The 13,541-nt window shown below is 38.3% G+C and overlaps 1 pseudogene; it reads right to left on the bottom strand.

Moving 5' to 3' along the window:
* The window catches only part of LOC107769171 (cytokinin dehydrogenase 3-like), a 42,635-nt pseudogene that overhangs the window by 6,225 nt on the left and 22,869 nt on the right, over nucleotides 1–13,541 (bottom strand).

Here is a 13,541-nt window from a genome sequence, read left to right as displayed (position 1 = left end):
GGTTGGGGAAAGACTGCTCATCTACCTTGCTGTTTCAGAAGTAGCGGTAAGTGTTGTTTTAGTCCATGGAGACCAAGGTAAACAATCTCCGATCTATTATGTTAGCAAATCTTTGTTCAATGCGGAGACACGATACCCTCAGTTGGAAAAGCTTGCACTTGCATTAATCATGACATCTAGAAAATTAAGGACTTATTTTCAATTTCACCATATTATTGTAGTAACTGCTTATCCATTACGCAATATATTACATAAGAATGAATTGTCAGGTAGGTTAGCTAAGTGGGCTAAAGAATTAAGTGAATATGATATCACCTACCAATCTAGAACTGCTATAAAATCTCAAGTGTTAGCTGATTTCGTCGCTGATTTTAGCCAAAGGATCCAACTAGAAGAAGAAAAAGAGTTGCAGGTGTTCAACGGAGCTAACCCAGAAAGGACCTTGTTTACTGATGGTTCATCTAATGTAAAAGGTGCTAGTTTAAGGATTGTTTTGGTACCACCTACGGGTGAAACCATTCGACAAGCCATAAAATGTCATTCTATAACTAACAATGAGGCAGAGTATGAAGCTGTGATTGCAGGTTTAGAACTGGCACGAGAACTCAGCATAAATCAGATTATAATCAAAAGCGATTCACAGCTTGTAGTTAATCAAATGCTGGGGACTTATACGACCAGGGAAGCAAGGATTCAGCAATACTTAGTGAAGGTACGTGATTTGATAAAGTAATTTCAAACCTAGAAAGTAACACTAATACCAAGGGATGAAAATGTTGAAGCCGACGCCCTAGCTAATCTTGCATCTGCGGCAGATGTGGCAAGCAATGAAAATGCTTCAGTTATTCATTTGTTTCATTAATTTCTCGACCTCGATAAGAATGAGGTAAATTTTAATAACTTAACTTGATATTGGAGGAACGAGATTGTTGCTTTTTTGCAGTATGGTACCATCCCTGAAGATAAGAAAAAAGCTCATGCGCTTCGAAAAAAGGTTGCTCTGTATTGCTTAAAGCAAGGCAATCTTTACCGAAAAATGTTCGGTGGTCCCTTAGCAAGATGCCTCGAACCTTCTCAGACGGAATATGTAATAAGAGAAATACATGAGGGGCATTGTGGGAATCACGCAGGAGGAAGGTCATTGGTAAGAACCTTAATTAGGGTAGGTTATTATTGGCCCAAAATGGAAGAAGAAGCGGAACGTTTCGTGGCTAAATGTGATAAATGCCAAAGGTACGGTAATAATATGCATAGGCCTGCGGAGTTACTACATCCGGTCATTGCACCGTGGCCATTTATGAAGTGGGGGATGGATATCGTGGGTCCACTACCACAAGCAAAAGGTCAGGTAAATTTTTTGCTCGTACTCATTGATTATTTTACTAAATGGGTAGAGACAGGAGCATTTAAACAGGTGCGAGAAAAAGAAGTTAGAGATTTCATTTGGCGGAATATCATATGCCGATTCGGTGTGCCAAAAGAGATCGTGTGTGATAATGTTCCTTAGTTTATAGGCAATCAAATCACAAAATTCTTTCAAAGTTGGCACATTAAAAGGATTACATCTACACCTTATCATCCGGTGGGTAATGGGCAATCTGAGTCAACAAACAAAGTCATTATCAATAATTTAAAGAAGCGTTTAGAGGAATCCAAAGGTAATTGGCCAGAAGTGTTACCTGGTGTTTTATGGACATATCGCACAACAACAAAAACAAGTACAAAAGAAACACCATTTTCATTGGTTTATGGAGCTGAAGCTTTAATTCTAGTTGAGATAGGAGAACCGAGTACACGATTCACACGGGCGACAGAAGAATCTAATGACGAGGAAATGCATGTACTTGATTTACTTGAAGGAAGAAGAGAAGCTGCACTAATAAGAATGGCAGCACAGAAGCAGGTCATAGAACGATACTACAACCGAAAACACGCCTCATATTCTTCAAAATTGGGGACTTCGTGCTCAAAAAGATTTTTCATCAGCTAACTCGGGAAAATTAAGTCCAACATGGGAAGGACCTTATAGAATTCATGATATTGCAGGTAAAGGAGCATACGAGCTGGAAATAATGAATGACAAGATACTACCGTCACATTGGAATGCTGTTCATCTGAATAGATATTATTTTTGAAGAATACTCACGGTCAGGTATCCATATTTTAAAATTTAATTTTTGAATTGTTAAAATTTTACTAACGATTTTAGATGATAGGCAAAATGCTAACCTATACTAAATGATGAGTCATGACCTGCAAGGCACGTGGAATAAATTAAACTTCCTGGCCTAGGGTTACAATTATTCTGCTAGAAATTCAAACGGGTTAAGCAGTCTTCATTTATAATCGTACCTTCGAGTCCCGTATGTTTTTTCTTTATAGGGAAAGGACCAAATGAGAGGAACAATCAAGTGTTCGAGGCTTCATACTTCAACGCTCAAACACTTGGGGGACTACATAATATACACGGGCATGTGTATAAGGAAGGCAAAGAAGATCAAGCCCTGAAAAGTTCACTCATTGAATGAGTCAAGTGCAGAGCAAAGTCACGAGCTAAGGCCGAAGAAAAACCTTACCATAGTCAAGGTAAAGACTATGTACTGAAATGGGTTATAGATAAAAACCTCGTGTTTATTACCTTACCATAGTTAGGGTAAAGTCTATGTACTGAAATAGGTTATAGATAAAAACCTCGTGTTTATTACCTTACCATAGTTAGGGTAAAGGCTATGTACCGAAACGGGTTATAGATAAAAACCTCGTGTTTATTTTTCTTTTTTAAATCTGTTACAAGAAAAATAGTTATGAGAAAGTTATAGATGCAATTCAAATATGTGTAAAGTATTATTCAAAACTAGACAAAGTTCAAATAAAAACTTGTCAAAGTTATTTCAAAGAAACATGTGTATTCCTATTTCTTTTATTATATGTTAACACCATTATGAAGTTGAGACGTCTTCTTCATTAAGCGTCGAATATAAAAGGGCCCTCTTTTATAAAATTCATGATTAATTTGAATATTCATGAAGTTAACGGAAGCATTTTTGAAGAATAAAAATGCAAATTATTCTATAAGTCCTTAGAAATAAAGGCAAGAATAAACAAAATGGAAGTTCAACATAGTAACGAGAAAACTTCTTAATATTAAAAAACTTAAGACTAAGTACGAACTTAGTCATAAACTACGAATTGTTTATACAAACTGCCCCATGAAAGGTCCGGGGACTTGAATTTCCAAAACAAACCCTCAAATGAGACCAAGGGTTTTACCACAATTTTCCCAAAAAACAAAACAACACAAAGAAATTCAAATAACTTAAACTTATCACTAAGAAGATGTAGGAACTGAAGTAGGTGCATCAACAACAGCGGGCTCAACTAGGCTTGAAGGAGTTGGGATACCCGTATCAACTTCAACATTCACGGAAGCTTCGGCCACGGGAGAAGGAAAATCTTGAGTTTGCTGAGCCTTCTCAATAGTTTCATTGATTTTAGCTAACTTAGATTCCAAGTTAAAAGTCTCTTGGCTAGCTTCAACTAGGGTATCACGGCGAGAATTCAAAAACGCCCAACTCACTTCAATGACAGATTTATCCTCAAAGATTTCATAATCCCTTTCCCAGTCAACAATTTCATTCTTTAATTTCTCATTTTCAGCCAAGGCAGAAGTGTAAGAAGCTTGAAGAGAGGCATGAGAACTTTCCAAGGCACAAACCTTATCAGAAGAAGCTCGGAGGTCTTCTTGTGCTTGAGTCAAATTCTGTACGAGCTCTCCAGCATAAGCCTCTTTCTCACCCAAGAGAGCCTTCAACTCTCTAATCTCTTCACTTGCCTTGGACAGCTACTCGGAGAAAGAGGTTTCAAGATGAGCCTTTTCTTTGTCCGCTTGACTTGAGGAAGCCTTTTCAACTGCCAACTTTGAATTCAAGTCCTGTACCTGCTGCTCCAAGGTACTCTTACTTTCTTCTAAGTACTCCACATCAATCTGAAGGCTTTCATATTGTTCCTTACAATTGCACGCCTCTAATTGAGAATCACACACTAATTGCTCTGAGAGGGCAACCCTTTTCATCATCTTTGTGCCGATAAGATTGGCCTATAAAAAAAAGAAAGGGAAATGAAAATCTCAAAGATAGGAAAACTTTAAAGCACAACAAAGGGAAAAAGAGAAGGGGAAATACCTTTAAAGAAGAGTGCACAATATCATTCATCAAAGTCAAGGAGCTATGGCTCTCTAGCTTGGCTCTTTCAATTGGTCCAATTAAGGGCTTTAGCTATACATCTGCTTGACCAGATTTCCTTAAGATATTGCCCTCAGCAGGAACTTAAATGATCACTTGCCTCATAGCACCACTCCTACTTGAGGAGCCAATTTCAGCACGGTGAATGATTGGGTGAGGAATTGTTGAAGGAGGAACAATAGAAGTAGGGACAGTAAAAGTAGTAAAGACAGTTTGGGGAGGAACGGAAATAGCCGAGATCAGCAAAGAAGGAGTCACAGACACGGGTGAAGAAAAAGAAGCCAGAGGTGCTTCATCCAAAACTAGGCCTAAGCCTTCATCACCAAACCTGCTGATAAAAAGCTGCTCAACAGAGCCATGAGCAGCAGCGGGAGTAGCATCATCGTCAAGAATCACTATCTGGGCTTTACCAAACTTGGTAAGGGGAATAAAACGGCGGGGGGATACTTCTTCTTCATCATCAGAAATGATGCGTCTACGAGGCCATGGCCTTGTTACCAAAGAGTCCCCATCTTCCTCTTCTTCTGAGCCTTGGTCATCAATGGCTTTTCTTTTCGATGAACAACCCAAGATTATTTCTTGGGCACTTTCTAAAGAGATACGAGAAGTCGTAACCACCTCGGTAGTAACTCCTCGAATAGAAAATCCTGATAGAAAGAAGGATTGAAATAAGTTCAGGAGGAAACAATATATAGAGTAAAAAAAAAAAAGCTCTTACAATGAGTTTTTACTTTCCAACCAAATCGTTGGGAAAGGGACTTCCAAGATCTACCATCCATTGGTGCAATCTTCAACAGCTTGTCTACCCAATCACGGAAATTGGGAACATCTTCCACAACTCTCATGGTTGCTGAAAAAGAAAGGCAAAATTAGAAAAATCAACAAAATTGAAGAAAAAGGGACAAGAGAGTTAGAAGACTCACGTGCAAAATTCCACATCTCAGGGAAAGAAACGTTCTCATTACCCACTAAACCAACAGTGGGGGCAGTAACAAACCTGGCATACCAGCCATGGTCTTTGTCATCTTCAGGGCTAACTAGAACTCTTTTGCTCCTGGCTACTAGTGTAAAAACACCATTGCGAAAGAGTCTAGGGGAGTAAAGGTGAATTAGATGCAGGAAAGTAAAAGGCACACTGGCTGTGCTGGTCAAATGCCTCAAACAAGCGACAACCTTCCATATTATTGGGCCATTTTGACCTAAGCAAACATCAAAGAAACGACAGAACTCAAAAATAACAGGATCAATAGCATGTTTGAATCCTAAAGTGAAAGGATACGTATAAACAAATGAAAATCCAGTTAAGTAGGAGGTAATTCTTTGATTCGGATTGGGAATAATGATAGGAAAGTCATGATCCCAATGGTAGTCTCTACGAACTAAAGAAGTCAAACCTTCAGTAATTTGAGTGGGATAGATATCAACACGGTCTAAAGAAGATACTTGATTTCTAAGAGACTCTCTGTCATTGTAAAAAGATAATTCCGCATGAACTATCTCATCTACTAAAGGTTCATGAAGAGGTTCAGAAGGTTCTTTACCCTTAGAAGAAGATCTTTGTGAAAGAGAACCCCTAATTCTAGAAGAGGGGCCAGAACTAGGCGAAGGAAGAGAAGAACCACGCAAGGATAAAGATCCTAAATTACGAAGCCTACCTCCTCTTCTGCTCCTACTGGGGACATCAGGGAAGTTATCAACTATGGGGACCCTTCTAGGGTTAGGGTTTGATGAAGACATGATGATACGATGAAGAAGAAAATAGAGATTTGAGAAAATTGGATGTTCAGAAAACTTTATGTGGTAAAGACAAAGAAGGAAGTTATATTTATACTGATAAGCAACCGCCAAAGGAAAAGGTATAATGATGGAAGGACCATAATAATGATAACTGACGCTTCATAAATAGTGAAGCCGTGAAAAGGCCTTAAAAAGCGCTGCAAAACTGCATAACTAATGAAAAGGTAACACGTGTGAAGAGCATTAAATAGAAGTGACAATTAAAGCATCGATTCTGTCATAGCATTAATGGTGACAAAAATTCTCATTTTTAATGAAATCCACTTCCCAAATATTCAATCGATGAATAAATGGTAAGTGGGGGGACTATATGTATTGGGAAAAAATTGAGTTTACATATTAAAGTGGTGTAAAGATGACGTATCATGACACATAGACTGGTCAAAGAGTTACAACTGACAAATAGGCACGAGTTGCAACAGATACGAGCAGAGGCAAAGGATGAGGCACGAGCGGTTATCTAAAAGACTCAGAGTTCGTGCTTATTTAAGTTCAAGGATCAAGGGGAATGAATCTGAACTACATGGGAGTATAGATACAGTACTTACTGAGCCTTAAATACTAAAAACGGTAGAGAATTTGTATTAAATGCAATGATTATGTAACATATCATTTAATGTCTTTAATTGTCCATAATGGCCTTATTATAACAAAGGCAAAACACATATCTCCAAAGTAGCTATAAAAGAGAGAGAACAGATCAATTGTAGGGACACAAAATATTATTTGAATACATCGATTTACTTGTTTTTCTTCTGATTATATTGTTAGCCAAATTACTTTCTTTCATATATTCTTTTGATTATCAGTAACCCGAGTTCTTCTAAATTAAAGCTTTGACCGAAATCCCATTTTTTGGTTAAACAAGTTGAATGGTACACTTGGTAGAATGGTGAGTTATTTATCCAAAGGAACACGGATCGATTCTCACTTAGTATTCTTTCTTCTTACTTTTTCTGGTGATGCACACGTATTCTAAAATCTGCCTATGTTGTCAGTATATATAACTAAAAGGGAAAATTTCACATAGAAACAACTGGGCTCCGTACTTTTCAACTTTATAGCCCATATTTCAATTTAAACCAACTAGCCCACAAATAATAGGCTAATACACAACATTCAACTTCAATAAATTTTCAAAATTGCTATTTAATTTTTAAAAAAGATTGCTCAAGCTTTTAAGTTAATTTTTGAATCAGTAACTGCGATTCAAATATTAGTTCAACAAACCAAATCCATTTAAGTGGTTAAAATTAGATTTTTAACAAGCTAAAATATGTGGGTTAAAATTTCGAATTTGATTTTGTGAGAAATTTAGAGTGGGTGTTATTTAGACTTGTTAGAAATAGTATAAGGAGGTTGTATATAAAATTTGAAGTCATTTAATGGAGATTTAGACTGGTTTTGAACAAGAATTGTAACTGAAAATCGTGGAAGAAGTTCGTCTATAGATTCTTGTATAAAGGTGTATAATAGTGTATAAGATGTGTTTATACACTCATATACACTATTATACAAGATTATACAAAAAACTGACTTCGTCTTCTACCTTGCGTTTTTTTTCTGAACTTTAACTCAAATCTACTCCAAGTCATTTCAAATTTAAATTTTGAACTCCTTTTGATATTTTCAATCAATTGGAACAATACCCAATCCAAACAACTAACAAACTCAAAAAATCTTATTTTCGAAAGCAAAGCTTTGAATGACCTTCAATGGTGGACTTCTACTCTTTAATTTTCTGACATTGCAAACAGGGGGAGAAGCAGAAAATACACGACCCCTTGAAGCATATGTAGAAGATGTAAGAAGAAGAGAGAGTGAAAGCAATAGTTGTGAGATTTAACTCCATAGCTTTTAGAAGCAATGGTTATAAGAACACAGATTTTGAATTTACAAATGCTTTCAAAATATGTACAATATGGGCTAGGTAGGGTAAAACTTAAAAATATGAGCCATTTTTTGTTATGGTGTAAAGTCATGTGTATTTTCTTGTAATTCGTTCTAACTAAAATCCAGTTAGAAAATCTTTAAATATGTATACATTGTCAATGTATATAACAAAAATCCAGTTAGAAAATCTTTAAATATGTATACAGTACTTACTCTTGTTGGTGCTTTATCTAAGACAACTCTTGCCCTGGTTATTATTCTAAACTGTCCCAAACCTCCTAAAACTGCAAAGACCAGTTCTGAATTATTGTATTTGGAGAAAGTCACAAATTCCCCTTTACCTGAACCAAAATGAGAAGAAAAATTATATAGTAAACAATCATTTAATTAATTATATTATCACTAACATCATGCAAACATATATCATATTTTCCCCAAATTGTGTGATTTAAGGAAATTATAAATGTCACGACCCTAAAACCGACCCGATTGTGATGAAGCCTATAGTGAAACTAGGCCAGCCGACACAAATCTCAAATTAAACCAACATTTTTATAAAAGACATTTTAAGCTGTTAATTAATGAAATTTCATAACATGAGTCTAAATAACAAGTGCAGAAACTAACACAAGCCCGACATCGGTGTGTTAAAAGTCACAAGCGTCTACAAGGTCTATCTAAGCACAATAAAGACTATCATAGTCCGGAAATAATGATTTGCTAGATACAATTTGAGGATAATAAGAGGGAGAAGTGCAAGGCTGCGAACACCGTGCAGCTACGTTGCCGACTCCGAAAGACCTGCTGAATGAACGATCAATGCTCGCTATCACGACCCACAACTCCTAGATCTGTACACAAGGTTCATGGAGTAATGTAAGTATGCCAACTCAGTAAGTAATAAAAGTAAATGAAAGCTGAGCAATAAGAAAACAGATAATTCCACGTCATAGCATTACAACAAAACATTATGTTTTCAAAACAGTACAGAAATCAATTATCTCATAAAAACTCAGTTTAAGTAAAACCTTTTAAAAGCATCTTTAAATAGTTTTCAAACAAGTGATGAAATAGTGAGTAAAAAATGATGAAAATATAAACAACCCCTCGGGAAAGACATGTACCATAAACCGCCCCTCGGGCATAACATCAGTCAGAACTAGCCCCTCGAGCTACCTCACAATCACTCGTAATCGGCCCCTCGGGCAATAACATAAATCAAGAACAGCCCCTCGGGAAACATTATATCAGTCACTCAGGGTACCCGCGCTCACTAGGGGTGTTCAGAATCCGGAGGGGCTCCTACAACCCAAGCGCTATAACAAGCCATCTCGTGGCATAAATCAGTTAGGCCCTCGGCCTCATCATAACAAGCCACCTCGTGGCATAAATCAATCAGGCCCTCGCACTCACAATATCATGAATCAGTAACAACCTGTTGCGGCGTGCAGCCCAATCCCATAATATCCTCACAATATAGGCCCTTGACCTTACTCAGTTAGAAACCTCTCAAGCCACTCGGGTTAGCAGTAAAAGAGGATGCTCAGTCAAAATAACATTTATGCATCAAATTAGAGTAAATAAGACTGAGTTATGAAATCAATAAAACATAGCATGACTGAGTACAATTATTAAATCAAAACAGTGAGGAATTTCAGTAAAGAAAGCCCCTAAGGGTCCAAACAGTTGGAACGAGGCCCAAATATAGCATTTAGCCCAAAACATAGTAATACTTAATAACATAAGGTAATATCAAATAGTTTCAGTCAAATACGCAACTTAATAGTTGGTATGGGACAGACCAAGTCACAATCCCCAACGGTGCACCCCTCACGCCCCTCGTCTAGCGTGTGCATCACCCCAAATAGTACAACGATGTAAAATGATGGGTTTCATACCCTCAGGATAACATTTACAATCATTACTTACCTCAAACCGGGCAAAACTCTAATGCGCGATTCCCTTGCCTCTCGACTCGACCTCCAAATGCTATGATAATCAAAATCAGTATATTATCATCAATATACGCTAAAGGAACAAATTCCAAATGAAACTAATCAAATTAAACCAAAAATCCCGAATCAGACTCACACCCGGCCCCCGGGCCCACGTCTCGGAATCCGATGACAATTATAAAACTAGAATCCTCATCCTCTCACGAGTCTGTACATACCAAAATCATCAAAATCGGAACTTAAATGGCCCTTCAAATCCCCAATTTAAACTCTCAAATTTCAAGCCCTAATTCCCCAATTTTCACCCTTAAATTTCACAAATTTCATGCTTAATCAACTAAGAATCATCATAGATACAAGTATTAAGTTCAAAAATCTTACCTCAACGAGTTTTCCTTTGAATCCCTCATCAAAACCCTCCAAAAGCTCCAATTCCATCTCAAAAATGGTGAAACAATGACTGAAAATTGAGAAGTAAGGCTTTTATAGTTTTTGCCCCATGGATTCCACACCTGTGATCCCATAAGTGCACCTGCTCTTCCGCTTCTGCGGGAAAGTATCCACTTCTGCGAATTCCACTTAACCCTGCCAGCCTTCGCATCTGCGGTCGCCTTACCGCTCCTGCAGTATCGCATATGCGGTTACTAAGCCACAGCTGCGGTCCTCCACGCATCTGTGCCTCCATTCCGCTCCTGCAGAGCTCGCACCTGCGGTCCCTAATTCGCAGGTGCGGATATGATAGAAGATGCACACCAGCTGCATTTCCTCAAGTTCAAACTTTTGCAAAAACCATCCGAAATTATCCCGAGGCCCCCGGAACCCCAACCAAAAATACGAACAAGTCACATACCACTATTCAAACTTATTCCAACCTTCGGAACACTCAAAACGCTGAAACACCAAATCACCCTCGGATTCAAGCCTAAGAATTCCAAAACTTCCGAATTTCGCAAACGACGTAAAAACCTATCAAACCTCATTCAAATGACTTGAAATTTTGCACACACGTCACAAATGACACAGCGGACCTACTTCAATTTTCGAAACACCAATCCGACCTCTATATCAAGATTTCCACTGCCAACCGGAAAATGTCAAATTTCCATTTTCGTCAATTCAAGCTTAAATCTACCACGGACCTCCAAATTACATTCCGAACACACTTCTAAGTCCCAAATCACCTAGCGAAGCTATCCAAACCATAAAAATCCAAATTCGAGATCAAATACTAAAAAGTCAAAACTTAGTCAAACCTTTCAAATTTAAAGCTTCAAGCTGAGAATCATTCTTCCATATCTGTTCTGATTAACCTGAAAACCAAAGCCGACGATTTACATAAGTCATAATACATCATACGAGGCTAGCCATGATTGAGAACTGGCTAGCGAAGTGTAAATTCTCAAAACGACTGGTCGGGTCGTTACATTCTCCCCCACTTAAACATACGTTCGTCCTCGAACGTGTCCAGAGTTGTTCCCAAAACCATCAAATCGCTGAATAACCTTACTGTGCATATACCCGGGGTGATCCCACATCACCCTATCCCATGACCTTAGAACCAAATCTCCATTTCCGAAATTGTCTATAAGATCAGAATCTCACATATATACAATGTTTAAGTCCGAACAAGTTGTAACAAACCATAACTGTAACCCATGATCTAGTCACATGATATACCACATAACTCAATCACTCTTAGCGATAACTTCTAATCATAGCAGCTGCTCAAACAACCCAATACCGGTAATAAACCCTCTTATCAAATAAAGCCTCATTCCAATACTTTCGAATACTGCCAATGATGAAAGAAACACGTAAAAGGTCATAACCATTCCTCAGATCAACCCGTCATGGAGCTCCCTCTCATTCGACAAGGACCATAGTAAATTTCTAAGCCGAATCTCGATATTATCCTTCCAACATGCTAAAATTGAATCTGATAGCATTTATTCAAGATCCCAATGACCTCTTCTCATCCAACACGGCTACTATAGTGACATGACACATTGATACAATCTAAAACCACAACCCGTGCGACCCGTGCACCAATAAGCAACAATCCAAATGTACCCAAATTATGGAAAAATGACTCAAATGAGAGAGCCGTACCGCAAGCTCACCAGTACCATCACAACACAACTCTAAGAACACATCGCACCTCGAAAAACCAGAACACACGAATCTAACCCGAAGGTCATACCTCCACATAACTTTGCTGCAATGTGCGACCCCATCCAAACACTGATCCTCATAGAACACCTCAAGTCACCATACTAAAAATCAATAATCACGCGTAACTTGATGTCTAGTACCAAAAGTAAATTACCATAACCACGGAGAAGCAAATGACGCAATGCCATACCAGACCGAAAGAACATATCCAATGCGCAATCAATCATGCAACACCCAAATATCCGCCTCACTCAAATCCCGCTATAAAGCCCAAATAGAACCGCACCATATATGCATAGAACCAACAATCACAACCCCTCGCAACACAGAAGGGTAACTCCTAGATCACTCTAGAACACGAATAAGCTCAATGACAATCAAACGGTACATCCCTCACATAGCAACTCAGAGTCAACAATTCCGACCCGGTGTTCTTGACATCTATACTAGGCCTACCAATGAACCCTAAATCAACTCTGGACAACCACTAACTCTCTGAAAGTTCACCATGACGGAATCAGGACACATACTATCACCAGACTAGCTTTGCCCACATCTTCACCGTCTACAACCACGAAACAACCTGTTTATGAGAACTCTTAGTCTCGAAATCCATAAAGCGCATGAATCACCATATCTGATCCCAACTCCACCACTCGAATATATAACACACATCTAATACCCAATCATTCCACAAGGGATACTCCTATAATTTCTCTGTGCACCAAGCAACCTCGAATACCAGCCGTCAATCAAAAAAATGAGTGCCGCAATACTAATGAAGTATACTTAACTAGAGCACATTGCCCCTTTCTGAAATGTATACCCTCATCAAGACACACCAATTAGTAATATCATTTACCTATTCATCTGAAACTGCCCATGCTGCCTAAGAATTTATGGCCTTCCTTCCAGAACTAAACTGTGACCTCCCACATGCCAAGAACTTCCCATTTGATCTCATCTAGAAGAAAATCACTATACATCACATGCTTCTTACGCCAGTCGAAAATATACATCCCAAACCATGGTGGAAACCATCAAGAACTCTCTGAATCCCATTTTCACAAGACCAAACTGTCTACGGCTCATAAGCCGCTGAATGTTCCTCTTAAGCATCCCAAAAGTAACACAACTCAATTTCTTACTCTGAAGAGACTTCCTATGGATTTAAGCTATTCTTTCCCATCCCTGATACTGAAATGTAGGATCCGTTACGATATAGAAATGCCATAAATCTTGATGCCTTCCAATGTAAGTCCCAATTTCTAGCCAAATACACATTTTGAAGAATTCCCAATTGTTACATATAAATCTTGAATTCGTCAGAACATCCTCGAGGTTCATCCACTCTACTCAAGTCTCAATTAGACGGATCAAACGGTCAAAAGGACCTGTGCTCCATTAGCACTCCAATACCCTAGGAAGTAACTCATCCTTTTAAGCAGCCGAGTGATATCCTAATCCATACCCTTTCCTTACA

The sequence above is a fragment of the Nicotiana tabacum genome, chromosome 22 (genome assembly GCF_000715075.1).
Source record: "Nicotiana tabacum cultivar K326 chromosome 22, ASM71507v2, whole genome shotgun sequence".
In the NCBI taxonomy this organism is placed as follows: Eukaryota; Viridiplantae; Streptophyta; class Magnoliopsida; order Solanales; family Solanaceae; genus Nicotiana; species Nicotiana tabacum.
This window is presented reverse-complemented; position numbering and strand designations above follow the sequence as displayed.